The 19113-nt window shown below is 44.4% G+C and overlaps 1 protein-coding gene across 1 annotated transcript in view; it reads left to right on the forward strand.

The window, feature by feature from the left end:
- The first annotated feature begins 431 nt into the window (after nt 1-431).
- LOC132817217 (SH3 domain-binding protein 4-like) overlaps nt 432-19113 on the forward strand; it is a 59643-nt gene continuing 40961 nt past the window's right edge. The window contains exon 1 of the mRNA XM_060827513.1: nt 432-580. The gene's annotated coding sequence lies outside the window, so the exon portion shown is untranslated. The remainder of the gene's footprint in view (nt 581-19113) is intronic.

A 19113-nucleotide genomic window follows, 5' to 3' on the forward strand; every position in this document is an offset into this window, starting at 1 on the left:
GAGTTGTTTTCTTCTGATTTTGTTTCTGATCAGCAGTTATTGGTGTTTGGTGCTGCTATTGGGCAATAAGTCCAGAAAAGGACAGCTACTAGCTTTCACTTCCCAGAGGCTATTGCTACTATTAGGGCTGGTGCGTTAGATACCAGTGCTTTGGAAAGAGGAAGGGGTATATAAGTTTTAGACAGAGGCAGTGGGAGCTGGGACGTGTCTGAAAAGCATTCTCTTTGCAAAGTAACTCAGCCCTGCTCTATTGTGCTCCCTTCACTGCTGCAGGGAAACTGGAAGACCCATTTTCAGAACGGCCCCGGGGGAAGCGGGGACGCCGCGCACGCTCGGAGCTGGTGGGCGCGCCTCGGGGCCGCGCGCGGCGCCTCTCCATTGTGTTGGTGGCGCCGGCGGCGCGCCTCGGGGCCGCGCACAGTGCTGGCCGATTGTGTCGATGAGGCGGGAGGGAGCGCTGACTGTCTTCGGGGATACATTGTGGCTGTTTCCAGTCTTACATTGTATCCAGCTCCGGGGAGGGGGAATTGCAACAGGCTGGCGGGCAACTCTAAGCCGAAAAATGGATCGGGAGCTCCAGGTGGGAGTTTCTGTTATTCCCCTCCGTGTACTCTGTGTGTGTGAGAAAACGGTGAAGGAAGAGAGAGAGAGATTGAGGAAACAGGGAGAGCGAAAGAGGAGCTGAAATGAAGAGGGGGTGGGACACCGAGTGGGTAGGAGGCATGGAAGGTGAAAAGAGAGCGGGGAAGGGGCTGAGGAGGAGACCCAGTGGAGAGTCGGGGTGTGAGTGGGGGGAGAATTGAACCTGGGGTGGGGGCGTGGGAAGGGAGGATTGTTGGGGGGTTGGGGCAGTGGAGAGTGGGAGCAGTGGGGAAGGGTGAGAGGGGGAGTGAGGGTGCAGACAGGTGCTTTAAAGACAGGGGGAAAAGTGAGGACGTGGGATGGGGGTCAGTCGAATGGAGAGAGTAGTCTGAGGAGAGGGGGGTGAATTTTTTTTTAGATTACTTACAGTGTGGAAACAGGCCCTTCGGCCCAACAAGTCCACACCGACCCGCCGAAGCGCAACCCACCCATACCCCTACATATACCCCTTACCTAACACTACAGGCAATTTAGCATGGCCGATTCACCTGACCTGCACATCTTTGGACTGGTGGAGGGGGGAGAGTTACACCGGGGAGAGGGGGTGAATTGCACCGGGGAGAGGGGGTGAATTGCACCGGGGAGGGGGGGGGGTGAATGGTGGGGGGGAGAGTTGTATCCGGGAGAGGGGGTTGAATGATGGGGGGGGGGGGGGAAGAGTTGCATCGGGGAGAGGGGGGTGAATGGTGGTGGGGGGAAGAGTTGCATCGGGGAGAGGGGAGTGAATGGTGGTGGGGGAGAGTTGCATCGGGGAGAGGGGGGTGAATGGTGGTGGGGGGAGAGTTGCATCGGGGAGAGGGGAGTGAATGGTGGTGGGGGGAGAGTTGCATCGGGGAGAGGGGGGTGAATGGTGGTGGGGGGAGAGTTGCATCGGGGAGAGGGGGGTGAATGGTGGTGGGGGGAGAGTTGCATCGGGGAGAGGGGGGTGAATGGTGGTGGGGGGAGAGTTGCATCGGGGAGAGGGGGTGAATGGTGGTGGGGGGAGAGTTGCATCGGGGAGAGGGGGGTGAATGGTGGTGGGGGGAGAGTTGCATCGGGGAGAGGGGGGTGAATGGTGGTGGGGGGAGAGTTGCATCGGGGAGAGGGGGGTGAATGGTGGGGGTGGGGGGGTGGAGGGATGTATGCACAGGGGAGAGGAACCATTGTGAGAGAGGATCCCCTTTCCCAAGAGTGTGAGAGGTGCATGGAGGATGAGAGGGAGTGGAGTTGATGAGGGATTCAGAAGGAAGAGGGGTGAGGATCAATGTGGGAAGGGGGAAAGTGAGGGGATTCATTCTATGAAAAGCTGACCACTGATTATGTTGCCCTCAGATGGTGAGTCTGAATTTGCCACTGTTCCCACTTTGTTGAAAGCTGGCTAGGAATTTATGCTGCCTCCATTGTAGTAGTACAAGCTAAGGCAGATAGCTCTGAGCTGTGGCCGGTTCCTGGGCCTCGTTTAAACTTTGTGCAAGTGAACGGGCCTCTGACTGAACTATAATTCCAATGTTCTCCAGGCTTTATTAGATGTTGAAAATAGGGTGCAGTGTCCTTCATTCCCAGTACTCAAGTATGTTCTTGAACCCTGCCACCCTTCCCCACACTATGGTAATTAATATGTGCCCTTCAATTTTATTTTTAGTAAAGCTAATAATTCATTAAGTGTAGCAAATTTTTAACCAATGTTAATTTGGGTTATAAATGTAATGTGCATTTCCAGTTATGCATTTGGCTTGTTCTTGTTCCAATTGTGTAGAGTTACAGTTTTTGTGACTTTTTTTTCCAAAATTCGAAATGAATTTATTTTTATCGTCCAATGGAGTTGGATTTAAACATGCTTTTCAGTTTGTTGCAATAAATCTCTCTCATGGTTAACAGATGCAGTTGGAATGTGTTGGCCACCCATACGGAAACAGATCTGTTCATGGTGCTGCCTGTGTTCCTTCATAGCGTGTAGCTGATGGTCAGGGAGTTTGACAAGAGGGTACACTATACTGAAAAGAGAAAGCTACCTGGTGTCTTAATTTTCTAACCTACAAACTTAATTTCGCCTGTTTCTGTCAGAATGTACAGGCCAACATTCATGCAGTGCAATGCAATTTAAATCAGTTTTGATTCTTGGAGGTGGGAACTGCCTTGAACCTTTTGTGATCACAAACGTTGGAGTAGGTTGGAGTGGGGTGTTGAGAAAAAAGAAAATATCAGAGAAACAAAAACGGAAATTGCTGGAAAAGCTCGGCAGCACCTGTGGACATAAATCAGAGTTAACATTTAGGATTGAGTGACCCCTCCTCAGAAAATATCAGCTGCTTGATGCCGCAATGTTAGTGAGGTTAGACTTGCTGGATGTCACAGTTTGTCACTTTGCTCTTGCCTTGCGTTCTGTGCTTGCGATCAGAAGGAGAAAGTAGCGGTTCCCAGAACTTCTAATGAACTCTATGGGCTGGGGCTCTGAAACCTGCATCCTACTGAGTGGCTGGCAGCTACCTAAACATGGGATCGGCCCCTATTGGGACTGTGTCCAAGGAAAGCAGGGGGTATAGAATAGTAATTTTAGCATTACATACATCATTAGTCTTGAGTGATATGAAAGCAAAACATGCAGAGTCTGAGATAAAAGCAGAGTGTGTTGAAAATAGTGAGCAGGTCAAACAACAATAAGTGGAGTATTTTGGGTCAACGATGGCCCCTTATTTTGTTTTGAGTGATATAAGCAAGGTGCCACATTTCAATATTGTGACATCGGAATTGCAGCATGGGGTGTGTGTGTGTGTGTGTAAAACTGCCCACTCTGAGCATTGCCACCTTTTCTGTTGTTAAGATGTTAATTGGAGCTGCAGTGGGTCACCGTGGTTTGGTTTCAAAAGCACAGTGAGGTATCATCCTGTAAATGTCATGTTCTGAATTAGTCCTAGACCAGTCTTTCTAATGGCACCCGTTTATTCTCAAGTGATTGTAAATTTTCCAGCCAGTTTTGATTTGGCTTCTGTTTAGTTTATAAAATAAAAAAAAATGGGGGAGGAGGGCAGTTTTTTATACAGAAAAAGAATGGTAATTAGTAGTTGAGGCAGAGACAGGCTGACTTCAGTTTCTCTACTCTTTTCCTGCCATTATAGTCCCTACATTGAGGCATCTCTTGTGTTTTTGCCGTGGGTTTTGAAGCAGCTGCTTTCAGGCTGTGGACAACGTACATTTGCACTGGATCCTAACCAGCAAGTACATCAATGTCAATTTGCTTGTTCTCAACAAAGCTGTTTGGACATGATTGTAGCCAAGAGAACATGACAATAATGCCAGAAGTACAGAAGGATAAAAGGCTATAAATAAGGTCACAAAGAATTGTAATACTACCTTGTGTCAATCAAATCCTACTGATTTCCCCCCTCCACCTCCACCACTGCCACCATCACCATTTAATTTTATTCAGTGTGCAAATAGGTGTTCAAGCAGGGAAATTTGATCTGCATTTGCCCTTTTTTCTGTATCTGTGTTCATGTGATGGATTTTATATTGGCATAATTCCAGAAAGCAAAGTGGTACAGTGCTATCAGAAGCTGGAAGTAGGAACAGAAGGAGGCCATTCAGCCTCTGCGTCCTGTTTTTCTGACATTTAATAAGATCTTGACTGATCTGTGACCGAACTCGGTGTACATCTTGTCACACATATCTCAATATTCTGGGTTAACAAAAATCAGCTTGTCTCAGATTTCAAATTAACAATACAGGGAGGCAATGGCCTGCTGGTATTATGGCTAGACTGTTAATCCAGTGACTAAGTTAATATCCTGAGTTGAAATCCTGTCATGGTGGATGATGGAATTTGAATTCAATAAAAATCTGGAAATAAGAATCTAATGATGACCATTGTGAATAGTCAGGGAAAAAAATACCCGTCTGGTTCATGAATGTCCTTTAGGGAAGGAAATTGCCATCCTTATCTGGTCTGGCCTACATTTAACTCCAGACCCATCGCAATGTGGTTGACTTGTCTATCCCTAATTGCCCACAGGGCAGTTAATACATGTGGGTCTAGCCATTGACACCCTTAAAAATATTGTCAAGCACCATTTGTCATTTGGAAAGGGAGTTTGAAATTTATTACTGGCAGTAGCATATAGAAGTTTTTCTCCATTTGTTCCTGAATGATTTAGCTCCAATATTTAAACTATGCTTTTAGTTCAAAACCAGAGCTTCCCAAAGTGCTGGTGCCATAAAACTGAAATTTTGGGTGTTAAGTTTGAGGCAGCAATAGCTGCTGTAGAGCTCTGTTCAAATTGTAAGTGCTGTGCTCCCCCTCTATTTGGCCCCCACACTCATCTGCACCCCCCTTGTCCCACCCCTCCAAGCTGCATACCAGTGTCTCAGTCCTCATTGAGGTGGTCATGACGATTTTCAAGCATCAAATGATGTCGCGGGGCGAATAAAGTTTGTCAAGCCCATATCTAAAGCTGCCCAGCCTGTGAAAATATTTTCTGTCTGGCTGTCGTTAGTTTGCCTTAATGTAAAGTCATCCCATCACCTTCAAAATTCCAGAGTCTACAATCTTGGTTTACGTGCAGTAGTCTCTCCTTGTAATTTAGCCCTTGGTGTCCAGATATTATTCTGATAAATATACACTATCGTCTCTCCTTGCCCTGAGATGCCCAGAAATAAACACTTTACTTACTGAGTGTGGTCTGATCATGGCTTTGTATTGTTGAAGCATGACTTCCAACCATTTAATTTTCTTGTTTTAAAAGCCAGTATTCTAACCCTCATTCTTTTTCATAATTTTCAGTGCCTGTCAATGGCATTGTGGTCATCTCTGTTCCTGGGACCTTCCCGGCTGTGCTCCATCCCCATGTCTCCTCGACCTCACAGTTCATTGGCAGTATTTAAGAACTACTTGTTTCTTTAGTTTTGAAGTCCAGAGTGAATTATTTCTTGTATGCGTGTTTTCCAAGTCGAGATTGCACTGGGTGTGCACATGGTGGCCACCGGGTGATAGAATCTGATTTTTCTGGAACTTCCTCACACAGTTGCCTGTGGGTCTGATGTGAGGATGGATTACTTATGCTAAAGAGAGGTGCAAAATGGTGGCTGTCATGGCTGCTAACTTAGATGTGTGGTCATTGTTGTGTAGTTTTGTTGAAGGCTAGCACAGCGGCAGTGTTACAACATCTTTCCCAAATACGACTTCTCCCTTTTTTGTTGCAGTCTAGTTTTGAAGGAACAACCAATCCCCATGAACAGGGAGTGTTCAGTGCGGAATTTTTAAAATACCTCTAATTCTTGATTTCCACCACAAAGATGTTGTTGAAGAGTTGGCTCTTCAAGATCCCTCACTTCACTGTCCAAACCTCACCTAGCTATTAAAGTAAGGGGGGGGAGGGGGGTGTGGAGGCAGGAGAAGTGCAGCCAAACCTAAATATGAAATTCTACAAGACAGAAAGGAAGGTCATTTGACCTGCTGTGCCTTTGTCACCTCAAAGAGAAAAGGTATTTGATCAGTCCTACCAGCCTGCTCTTTCCCTTGGAGTCATGCAAATGTATTTTTTTTTGTTTTCTATAGTAGTCCCCAGGCTAGGGTGAGGAGAGTCAGCGTTGTTGCCATGACACTGCTTGGAAGGTGTGGATGTCTGGTGAAGACAAGTTCTGTCTCAGTTGTGGTCCTCTGTGGAATAGCACCTCCTGATGCTTTGCATAGTCAGCATGAGTCAGCGCCTTTTGGATGAAAGGTGGTAGGGACAGCGGGGTTTGTTGCTGTTTTTAGTAATGTGCACCATGTCAATATATTTCTGTTCCACTGAGCACTGCTGCCATGTAACAGTATTGAGAACCCAGCCCTTACAAAGCTGCAGCTATTGACAGTAATCTCGCTATTCACTGGATAGTGAACTGCAGTGGGAAACTCTGTGTTGTTTTATCTTTTACTTGACTGTTATCCTTACCAGTGCTCAGCTAGACCTGGGAGGATCTAGAAAGCACAGTAAACTTTATTCGTTTAAGGTTGGGGTTCAACTCAGCGTATTTAAGTAGGGTCGGAAGAGACGCAATCCTGTGCGCAGCATGCCTGCTGGTTTTCATAAGGATTTTAGCAGCCCCAAATAGAATATGTGGCTCCTGCATTAAAAGTGCATGTTTTTTTTCCCCTTTGTTTTTTGCTAATTGGGAGTGTGACTCCACTATCGGTGTCAGTGATTAAGTAGTGTAGATTAACCCAGGAAAATTTGCTTGGCTGGAGCAGAGGACTGTAGCTGAGAACATTTGCCTACAGGCAAAGGGCTTCAACATGTTGTAAGCATTTGACTTTTTTGGCTTTGGAACTACCCAAATCCTATCAATTATGGTCAGAAAACTGTAAGCTGCTCCTATTGTATTATACCCTTTGGCTAAGTTAATTTGGAAAGCAGCAGGAAGATTTCTCAGCTGTGAGAGCCAATGACGGGTTTCTTAACAGAGGATACTGTGAGCTGAATCCTGTTTCTTTCTGCTGATTTCCTACGCTTCAGTCTTTCTGGAAAAAGATTGGAATGTGAAATGCATAAGTTGTGGGGTGCTGTGAAACTCAAAACAACTTGGTAAATGATTAATGCCTCAACTCATGATTTGTTGGAGAAGGCACTGCAGCCAAAGTACTGTTATGAGCTTGTTTTTATTTCAGACTATGCTATTTGATTTCCAGAAATTCGAGGTAGCTAACTAGGTTGCCTCAATTGGCTCCTGCTCGATTTAAAAACAGGGCTTGGTGGGAATCCAATCGCCATGTATTCCGTGCTGACTTCCGGGATGTGTAGATGTCGGTCAGAGGACATGTTCCATCTCGGCCGTGAAACTTCGAAAGCAGAGCTTAATCACTGGAGTCAGTACAACTCATAGATGTACAGCACGGAAACAGACCCTTCAGTCCAACCCGTCCATGCCGACCAGATACCCCACCCCCATCTAGTCCCACCTGCCAGCACCCAGCCCAAATCCCTCCAAACCCTTCCTATTCATATACCCATCCAGATGCCATACAAATGTTGTAATTGTACCACCCTCCACCACTTCCTCTGGCAGCTCATTCCATACACATACCACTGCCTAAGAATCAGCAGTTCTGAGACAAAAACCTTGGAGCAGGGGAGGGGAAGTGATTTTACTGTTTTTTTTAATCATGACACCTTGGTTTGTTGTACACATGAATGCTGCCTGAACTGCTGTGCTCTTCCAGCCACTGATCCAGAATCTGGTTTCCAGCATCTGCAATCATTGTTTTTACCTTGTTGTACACTTTGCTGAGCCCAGATATAGAAACCGATGCTGCTGAAGCTGGGATACACTGATGCAGTTCCACAGATGAAGGTGTGAACCTGGTCTCTTGGAGGAACAAATTAAGTGAGTAGCTTGCTATCTGCTGCCCCCACGACTACTGGGGCACAGCATGTGCTGCTCATGCAGTTGAAGAGTCTGTGACACCACAGCTAGCGGTGCAGTAGGTTAGGTTAGATTAGATTACCTACAGTGTAGAAACAGGCCCTTCGGCCCAACAAGTCCACACCGACCCTCCGAAGAGAAACCCACCCCCCTATTTTTACCTCTGACTAATGCACCTATCACTATGGGCAATTTAGCATGGCCAGTTTACCTGTCCTGCATATCTTTGGATTGTGGGAGAAAACCGGAGCATCCGGAGGAAACTCATGCAGACACGGGGAGAATGTGCAAACAGACAGCTGCCCAAGACAGGAATTGAACCCTGGTCTCTGGCGCTGTGAGGCAGCAGTGCTAACCACTGAGCCACCGTGTCACCCCTACTGAGAATACAGCTGAGGAGAGGGTTTCTATTCAGTTGTTTGCATGAGGAAAGGAGACAGAGGTCGGAAGTAGGACAGCAGGCAGGGCAGCTGCAGGACCACCGAGTCACATGCTCAGGGAGGCAACAAGTATGAACCTGTCATTGATGTCAGCAATTGCACACATGCCCGTGTTATTGGAGTGGGTGCTGAATTGCAGGCGCATGTCAGTAAGGTCAGCACCACAGACCTCCTGTAGCAGGATGGTGGCATGCAATACATTGTTGTAGCAAATACCCTTCAAGAGAATGGGACTGCTCAATGTCAGGGACAAATGCAATGTGGAACAGCTGGTAATCTGCTTCGAAGGAAGAATCAAACCTCTCCAGATAATGTAAAAACAGATGAATTTTGTTCCTGTATCTTGCTGTTGAAAGAACCCATTGACTGACCATGGGTTTGAGTTTACTGCTGGTGTGTTGTCAATGTGCAAGTAAATACAAGTGACTTTTTCTGAAGGAGATAGATGTGAGCCAGCAGTGTCTTTCAGTTCCTAACACAACTGTTGCAAGAATTAAACATTGGATTTCAGTTTCTAAAAACCTTTCCTTCTTGTACTTTGTATTACTATATTAAAATGTGACCACACAATTGAAATGGCACTTAGCTGCATGCTGCATCCATCCCTCATAGCTTTCTCCTCTTCATCACAACTGCATGGGTTGTCAAGGAGTTCTTGACCATGAGAAGGAATGCACAGAAGGGACAGAAATGGATAAGTAAGGTCTTTCTTTTAGAAATTACTGGTGGGTTATGCACATTGTAGGAAAGATATGGCATCACTTTGGTTAAATGCTTTCCACTATTTTGTGTCCTGGCCAATACTTGTCTTTCATATAAATCATAAGAGCCTAAACAGTAAGGGCTGGTCAGTCATTTGGTCCTTCGAACCTGCTGTCCCTTTCAGTAAGATCATCTTCTGCCTTAACTTCACCTTTCTGCACTGTCTCATACCCCTTGGTTCCCTTAGTACCCACAAATCTTTGATCTCCATCACAGTGTACTTGTTGACTGAGCATCTACTGCTTTCAGGTAGACAGTTTTGAATAGTTACAACTTTGAAGAAATTTCCTCTCATCCCCGTCTTAAATTGTATGCTGCTTTTTCAGAGACTGACCTCATTTCCATCTACCATGTCTTACCCCTTAAGAATATGTTTTAAGAACTCTTCTCATTCCTCCAAATCCCTGGGAATTGAGTCCTGTCAGTTTTGCATAGAAAAACCCTGTTTTACCAGGAGCCAGTCTTGTAAATCTTTGCTTCACTCTCCCTCTGACAAGGATCCTTTCTTCAAGAAGTCCATTACACCAGGCATAGCCAGATGTAATGTGCACAACTATAGTAAGGATTCTTTACTCTTTGATCACTTTGAAGATCGTATGAGGAAAGGCTGAGGCACTTGGGGCTGTTCTCATTGGAGAAAAGAAGGTTTAGGGGAGATTTGATAGAGGTGTACAAGATGATTAGGGGTTTAGATAGGGTAGACACTGAGAATCTTTTTCTGTTAATAGAGTCAGCTGTTACTAGGGGACACAGCTTTAAATTAAGGGGTGGTAGGTATAGGACAGATGTTAGGGGAAGATTCTTTACTCAGCAGGTTGTGAGTTCATGGAATGCCCTGCCAGTAGCAGTGGTGAACTCTCCCTCTTTATGGTCATTTAAGCGGGCATTGGATTAGCATATGGAGGTTATTGGGCTAGTGTAGGTTAGGTAGACTTTGGTCGCCGCAACATCAAGGGCTGAAGGGCCTGTACTGCGCTGTATTTTTCTATGTTCTGTGTTCTACTTTGTACTTGCTACAAGGATCTATCCGTGATTGTACCATTGCATGAAATCAGGGAGGAGTCTTGCAGTAAGTTGTACTGTTATGATGAAATGACCACTCAAATGGGGAGTTTGTAAAGTGACAAAAGAAACTCCAGTGTTTTATTTTCAAGCTCCAAGTCCTGTTTGGCCAACAACTATTTCAATCTGAGCCAGCACATTTATGGGCTGAAAGTTGGAAGATTTGTTTCAGTACAGTGTTGGCTCTCCCATAACCTAATCAAATCTATGCGGGAAGTAATGTTAAAAGCAAGTAACTACGGATGCTGGAATCTGAAACCAAAAGAGAAAATGCTGGAAAATCTCAGCAGGTCTGGCAGCATCTGTAAGGAGAGAAAAGAGCTGATGTTTCGAGTATAACCGACTCTCTGTCAAAGCTAAAAAAAAGGGGAGAAATAGGGAGGTACTTACACTAGGCTGAGATGCTATGTAATGTTGAAAAATGTGGTGCTGGAAAAACACAGCAGGCCAGGCAGCATCCGAGGAGCAGGAGAATCAGGAAGAAGGGCTTATGCCCGAAATGTCGATTCTCCTGCTCCTCGGATACTGCCTGGCCTGCTGTGTTTTTCCAGCACCACATTCTTCAACACTGGTCTCCAGCATCTGCAGTCCTCCCTTTCTCCATGTTATGTAATGTTACCCATTATATGTCCGAGCTGACTAGTGAATGATCAATTTGACCTCTTGCCTCAGGTTACTTCACCTCACCAAAGTTTTCAGGTGTTTTTTTTTGTTGTTGAATATCAAATGACACCATTCCTTGAGAATTTAGATTTGTGGCCTGTATAATTTGAAATTGATTTGTGGGGATCTGGAACTCAATGTCCATTAGAGGCAGACAATATTCTGTATATTTAATAAGCACGTGGATATGCACTTAAGTGTTGTAAACTGTAGGGTTAGCAACCAAGAACTGGAAACTGGGATTAGGTTGGATGTTACTTATCTGTTGGTATAGTCATGAGGGGCCAAATGGCCCCTCTCTGTTCTGTACATTTCTGTGATTACTTCAAAAAGTTGTATTCCACTGGAGTCATAGGATCATAGAGATGTACAGCATGGAAACAGACCCTTCAGTCCAACTCATCCATGCCGACCAGATATCCTGGATTCATCTAGTCCCATTTGCCAGCATTTGGCCCATATCCCCCTGAACCCTTCCTATTCAGATACCCATCCAGATGCATTTTAAATGTTGTAATTGTACCAGCCTCCACCGCTTCCTCTGTTAGGTTATTCCATACATGCACCATGAAATGGTTGCCCCTTAGGTCCCTTTTTAAATCTTTCCCCTCTCACCCTAAACCTATGCCTTCTAGTTCCGGACTCACCAAACTTAGGGAAAAGACCGTATCTATTTATCCTATCCTCGCCCCTTATGATTTTATAAACTTCAAAAAGGTCACCTTCAGCCTCTGACGCTCCAGGGAAAACAGCCCCAGCCTATTCAGCCTCTCCCTATTTGAAAACGGGAAAAAAAAGTACTAGAAGATGTAAGAGAAATGTTTTTCAAAGAAGATTTAAAAGTGCAAAGTTGTGCAAAACATAAGACACATAGTAAGATAAACAGTGCTTTGATGCTTGAAAGACTAGTCTGACATGGGTACAGTTTCAGTGAGCGCTATTTGGCATGGAATTAAATGTATTCAACGACCAAAGAAATTGTGTTTCAACCCAATGTTGTGTTTGTAAATGTCTCTGCCTGCGTGTATGAATTATATTATCCGAATTAGTTTATGCATTCGAGACACTCTGATTGAGGAATTGAAATTGCATTGAAGGACTGAGTAAAACTCATTTAACTATTACTTTTTTTTCTCTCTGAACATATGAATGCAAGGTTGCTGAAATGTTATTTTCTTGCATTGTACATCAGGCTATGGCAGAATCATACAGCCGTGTTTGTTGACAATATATTGTCTCGGAATTGTTTCAGATGTGAAGTCTATTCTTGAGGTTTGGTTTGGTTTATCCTGGATTGGTTTTCTGTCAGTGTTGAGTATGTTTATACTGGTGATACAAGGTCAGGTGAAAGATCTGTCACACCCTTCAATTATCAGTGTAAACAGGGAATATTTTGACTTTAGAAGGGGATTTTATGTTGTGGTAATTCATTAGTCTAATTCAAGTAATTACAATGGCCAGTTGTAGGGTGAACAGAATTTCTATTTTCTCGTCATGCATGTCCTGGTTCGACATTTTAATTTGGTTGTAGATATTTGGACTATTGGTGCTACATATTATTTCTGTCTCCCGCAGCATTACAGTATGCAATACCCCTACTATAATTCACCTTCAGATTTCTCCACATTTAAGAATTCTTCCCACCCTGTGTCATGAGTTTCATGCCCATGTTTCTAATCTCTGCATTCATCCCACTGCTCTAGTCCCCTCTTGAAACACAGACTCATTACCATCCCAATCTCATCCTATGTTATGTGTGGGTGTTGCATCAGTTGTATGACACTTGGAACTTTTACTATGAATTCTGTGTCCTACGTTCCTGCCTGTGACGAAGGAGCAGAGCCTCAAAAGTTTGTACTTCAAAATAAACCTGCTGGACTCTAACCTGGTATTAGGTGAGTTTTAATTTTATCCTACATTGTTCATTCTCACCTTTCTTACTAAACTACTGATCATCCTCAGTAATTACAATCACCAACTTGTTTTAAGTTGCCCCCTCTGTTCTGATTCAGCGGTTACCTTGTCCTTTCAGAGAAATTCTCCTGAACGTATTCACATCCATGTCATTTCATGTGGCCTCTAACTTGTGCTGTCAGTCAGAAGGCTATCCCTGGCACGGTGGCTCAGTGGTTAGCACTGCTGCCTCACAGCTCCAAGGTCCTAGGTTTGATTCCAGCTTCGGGCAACTGTCTGTGTGGAGTTTGCACATTCTCTACGTGTCTGCGTGGGTTTCCTCTGGGTGCTCTAGTTTCCTCTAACAGGCCAAAGATGTGCAGGTTAGATGAATTGGCCATGCTAAATTGCCCATAGTGATAGGTGCTATAGTCAGAGGGAAATGTGTCTGGTTGGATTGCTCTTCAGAGGGCCGGTGTGGACTTGTTGGGCCAAAGGGCCTGTTTCCACACTGTAAGCAATCTAATCATGTCCTTTATCTCTCATTACTTTCCAATCCTGCTCCCTTCTTAGTCCAACCTGGGAGTAAAATCGCTTCGAACTCTTCCCAGGAAACCAAGCTTGCCTTAAGCTCCCACTGACCTAACACTGAGCCTGTCTTCCTGTTGTTTCTCTGCTATCCATCCATCTCAAGCTTTCCCAAATTTGGGAGAGCTGTCTCTCAGACTAGTCAAGCAACAGCCTGACAGTCATACTCATGGATTCATACATTACAATGTCCTAGATATCACTTAAACTCAAAACATCAACACTCCTGCTCCTCAGATGCTGCCTGACCTGCTGTGCTTTTCTAGGTCCACACTTTTCATCATCACCATAAGTATCCCTCTGTATAAGTCCCGTCACACCGGTAGGACCGAGCTGGTGGCACAGTGGTATATTATCGGAAGGTAGTTGCCATGGAGGTGCTCAACATTTACTCTGGTTCTCATGAAGTCTTAAGACTTCAGATTAAAAAAAGGCAAAGATACCTCCTATTGATTACTACATATTGTCCTCCCTTGGTGGATGAATCAGTCCTCCTTCATTTGAAGAAGACCTGGAGGAAGCACCGAGTGCAAAATGAACTGATTGAACTGATCGGGTCCGAAATGGCATAGCTAATGGACTGGGTCAGCAGCAGGTAGTGAGGGGAAAAACATTGTTGACCTCATCCTTACCAATCTGTGGCTGCAGATATAACCTTCCATGACAGTATCTGAAAGAATTACCACTGTAGAATCTTTGTGGAGGCAAAGTCCCACCTTTGCATTGAGAATGCCCTCCATTGTGTTGTGTGATACTACCACTGTGCTAAATTGGACAGACTTCAAACGCGTCTAGCAACTTGAGACTGGGCATAAGAGTTCATGAGGCGCTGTGGGTCAGCAGCAGCATAATTATATTACAGTGCAATCCGCAACTTCATGTCCCAGCATATCTCCCATTCAGCCATCTTCCCATTCAAGCCAGGGGATCAACCCTGGCTCAATGGAGAGTGCATGAAGACATGCCAGGAGCAGCACCAGGCATACCTGAAGATGAAGTGTCGACCTAGTGAAGCCACCAAACAGGATTACTTCATGCCAAACAGCATAAGCAGCAAGTGAAAGACAGCTAAGTGATCTCGCAACCAACACATCAGATTTAAGCTCTGCAGTCCTGCCACATCTGATCGTGAGTGGTTGTGGACACTTAAACAATGCTTTGGAGGTTGAATCTCCACGAATATCCCCATTCTCACTGATAGATGAACCCAGCACACCAGTGCGAACGACAAAGCTGAAGCATTTGTGGAAATCTTCAGCCAGAAGTGCAGTATAGATGATCCACCTTGCCCTCCTCCAGTGGTCCAATATCAGTCTTCGGCCAATTCAATTCACTCCACGTGGTACCAAGAAATGGTTGGAGGTACTGGATACTGCAAAGATTATGGACCCTGACGTTCCACTAATAGTACTAAATGCTGACCTTATCGAGGTTATAAAATCATGAAGGGCATGGATAGGATAAATAGACAAGGTCTCTTTCCTGGGGTGGGAGAGTCGCAACACTAATATCTTTCTGACAATATGGAAAATTGCTAAATGCCACCATATCAGTCTATTGTCAATCACCAGCAATGTTGTCAAGCAGCGCCTGCTGAGCAATAAGCTGCTAAGTGGTGGCTAGTCCCCACCAGGAACCCTCAGCGTCTAATACAGCCTTGGTTCAAACAAGGACAAAAGAGCTGAATTCTAGAGGTGAGGTGAGAGTGGCAACCCTTGACATCAAGGCTGCATTCGATTGTGGCATTAAGGAGCCCTAGGAAAACTGGAATCAATGGGGATCAGCAGGTAAACTCTCTACTAGGTGTAGTCATACATGGCACATTTGCTGTGGCTGTTGGAGGTCAGTCATTTTGGCTCCAGGACATCTCTGTAGGAGTTCTACAGGTTAGTGCCCTAGGCCCAACCTTCTTCAGTTGCTTCATTGTAAGCTCCGAAGTGGCGATGTTAGCCGATTGTGCAATGTGCAGCACCATTCACCACGACTCAGATACTGAGGACAAATGCAGCAAGTTCTGGGCTTGCCTGACAAGTGGCAAGCAACATTTGTGCCCCACAAATGCAAGGCAGTGACCATCAATAAGAGGCAATCTAACCACTGCCCCTTGACATTCAATGGTGTTAGCATCATTGAATCCCCTATTATCAACATCCTGGGGGTTACAATTGACCAGAAACTCAACTGGCCTCACCATATAAACATAGTGGCTACAAGAGCAGGTCAAATGCTAGGAATAACTCAGAACCTGACTCCCCAAAGCCTGTCCATTATCTACAAGGCAGAAGTCAGGAGTGTGTTGAAATACTCCCCACCTGCCTGGTTGAGTGCAGCTCCAAAAACATTCAAGAAGCTTGATACCATGCAGGAGAATGTAGCCATCATGCCTACAACCATCCATTCCCTGTACCACCAACACTCAATATCAGCAGTGCATACCATTTCCAAGATGTGCTGCAGAAAATCACCAAAGATTTTTAGCCAGCCCATCTCCCGTGACCGCTTAACAAAAGATTGCATTCACACTTACGATGTTCTTTTCGTCATCGTCCTCCTTAAATTTTCACAACCTTCTTTTCATCTACCCCTGACTTTTGTTCCGTTGTTCACTAACTTTCAAAGGTTCCTGGTCACTCAATGTCCCCAAGAGAAAGTTGGCAAATCTGGGTTAAATCTCCTTATGGGCATTCTTCATAACCTTCAAATTCTAAGATTTTAATTATGGAATCAGAGCTGTACAGAGTCGAGAGTATGGTGCTGGAAAAGCACAACTGATCAGGCAGCATCCGAGGAACAGGAAAATCGATGTTTCGAGTATAAACCATTCATCAGGAAGGGTCCTCCTGCTCCTCAGATGCTGCCTGACCTGCTGTGCTTTTCCAGCACCACACTCTCGACTCTGATCTGCAGTCCTCACTTTCTCCATAGAGCTGTATAACGTGGAAACAGATCTTTCAGTCCAACTCATCCATGCCGACGAGATACCCTAAATTAACCTAATCCCATTTGCCAGCATTTGGCCCATATTCTTTTAAACCCTTCCTATTCATGTACCCATCCAGATGTCTTTTAAATGCTGTAATTGTACCAGTCTCTAGTTGCCACTTAGGTCCCTTTTAAATCTTTCCCGTCTCAGTTTAAATCTGTTCCTTCTAGTTTTGGACTCCCCTACCCTGGGAAAAGACCTTGTCTATCTACTATCCTATCCATGCCCCTCATGATTTTATAAACTTCTATAAGGTCACCCCTCAGCCTCCGATGCTCCAGGGAAAACAGCCCCAGCCTGTTTGGTGTCTCCCTATAGCTCAAATCCTCCAACCCTGGCAATATCCTTGTAAATCCTTTCTGAACCCTTTCAAGTTTCACAACATTTTTCCAATAGCAGGGAGGCCCAAGTTGAATGCTGTATTCCAAAAGTGGTCTAACCAACGTCCTGTACAACCACAACATGACCACCTAACTCCTGTACTCGTTACTCTGACCATTAAAGGAAAGCATACCAAATGCCACCTTCCCTATTCTATCCACCTGCGACCCCACTTTCAAGGAGCTATGAACCTGCACTCCAAGGTCTTTTTGATCAGCAACACCTCACAAGGAACTTTAGCATTAAGTGTATAAACCTGCTAAGATTTGCTTTCCCAAAATGCAGCACCTCGAATTTATCTAAATTAAACTCCATCTGGCACTCCTCAACCCACTGGTCTGATCAAAATCCTGTTGTAATCTGAGGTAACCTTCTTCGCTGTCCACTACACCTCCAATTTTGGTGCCATCTGCAAGCTTACTAACTTATACCTCCCTATGTCCATATCCAAATCATTTACCAAAATGCTGAAAAGTAGAGGGCCCAGCACCGAGCCTTGTGGCATTCCACTGGTCACAGGCCTCCAGTCTGAAAAACAACCCTCCACCACCACCCTCTGTCAACTACCTTTGAGCCAGTTCTGTATCCAAATGGCTAGTTCTCCTTGTATTTCATGAAATCTAACCTTGCTAACCAGTCTCCAATGGGGAACCTTGTCAAATGCCTTACTTAAATCCATACTGATCACGTTCACCACTCTACCCTCATCAATCCTTTGTTACTTTTTCATAAAACTCAATCAAGTTGGTGAGACATGATTTCCCATGTACAAAGTCATGTTGGCCATCCCTAATCAGTCCTTGCCTTTCCAAATACTTGTGCATCCTGCCCCTCAGGATTCCCTCCAACAACTTGCCCACCACCGACGTCAGACTCACTGGTCTATAGTTCCCTGGCTTGTCCTTACCACCCTTCTTAAACAGTGGCACATGTTAACTAACTGCCAGTCTTCCAACACTTATATGCATTTCAAGACATCCAGCATTTATCCACTTTTATGCATTTCAAGACATCCAGCACTTCCTCCTCTGTAATATGGACATTTTCAAGATGTCAACATCTACTTCCCTACATTCTATATCTTCCATATCCTTCTCCACAGAAGACAAAATGCTAAATACTCATTTAGTATCTCCCTCATTTCTTGTGGCTCCACACAAAGGCTGCCTTGTTGATCTTTGAAGGGTCATATTCGCTCCCTTTCGATGTGGGACTTAGATCAAGAAGAAAATGAAGAATAAATATTGCCACAGACGAGAAGTGTAGAGAGATTTTTTGTGAAAATTGAAGTATAAAAGGTGTCAGTGCAAACTTAATAAACTGCCTGTGTGCCATTGCATGCAACATTCTAAATAAAATGGAGAAGCTAATGGCTGGGGAATCAAAATTGGAAAAAATATTCCCAAGCAAAGTGACCAAGCTGTGGAAATTCTTAAAATGGTTGTCATTCGAGTTAAGATGAAATATATTTCTCTTATTAAAAATAAATTATACAACCCATGAGTCCAACCTTCTGGATGGGTTGGCCTGTAGTTTCCACTTAGTTCTTCCAAAATTGGTGAAACCAGCACAAAGGTTTGTAGAATTTTAAGCACACGTGACATTCCACGCATGTTCTAGTTGTTTATTTGCTCTGATATAAAAGAAAACATTGCCCTGGAAGCAGGTCCATTGCCAAAACCAGCTCTGCTTCTTGATCAATGCATCACAACTTGAGGTTTCCATTAGTTTGCTCACTTGAAGCAAGCACTGAATATTAAATTGGTTGCTTTGGGTGAGAGGACAGAAATGGCTACCTATTTTAAAAGCTTTTATATATCATTTTCTTAACTTGTATTCAGAAATTGCTGGTTGTATCCCAACGGGACTAGCAAATGCTTTTATATCCTTCTAAAGAGCAATTTTCAGGGCTGTAATCAAATTCCACCTGCTCTCTGGTGACGAGATACTTTGATTTCAATGTTTTTTTATGATGAACCCATTTACAGCTCCATTGGGTTCCCACTTGAGAAATTATTTCCGCAATATAATTAAGCGTCCATTTTTTAAAAAATTCTAAAATGCTGCCTGATTTTTCACTGGCTTATGGCTGATCTTGCATTTTGACTTGTGCAATTGAGTTTATACCAAAACTTGAGGGAAAGTAAATACTCAAAACTGGCACAATTTTCACCTGGATTGCTGATTCAGTCCCGAGCAGAAACTTAAAATGAAGTTTTTAAACAAAGGCACACATGCAGTACTTCAAAAAGGAAAAAGACGTCCTAAGGCAATAATAAACGGGTTGGAATGAAGTCAGAAAACAGTATAGCAGGCGAAGTG

Source organism: Hemiscyllium ocellatum, chromosome 7, assembly GCF_020745735.1.
Source record: "Hemiscyllium ocellatum isolate sHemOce1 chromosome 7, sHemOce1.pat.X.cur, whole genome shotgun sequence".
Taxonomy (NCBI): Eukaryota; Metazoa; Chordata; class Chondrichthyes; order Orectolobiformes; family Hemiscylliidae; genus Hemiscyllium; species Hemiscyllium ocellatum.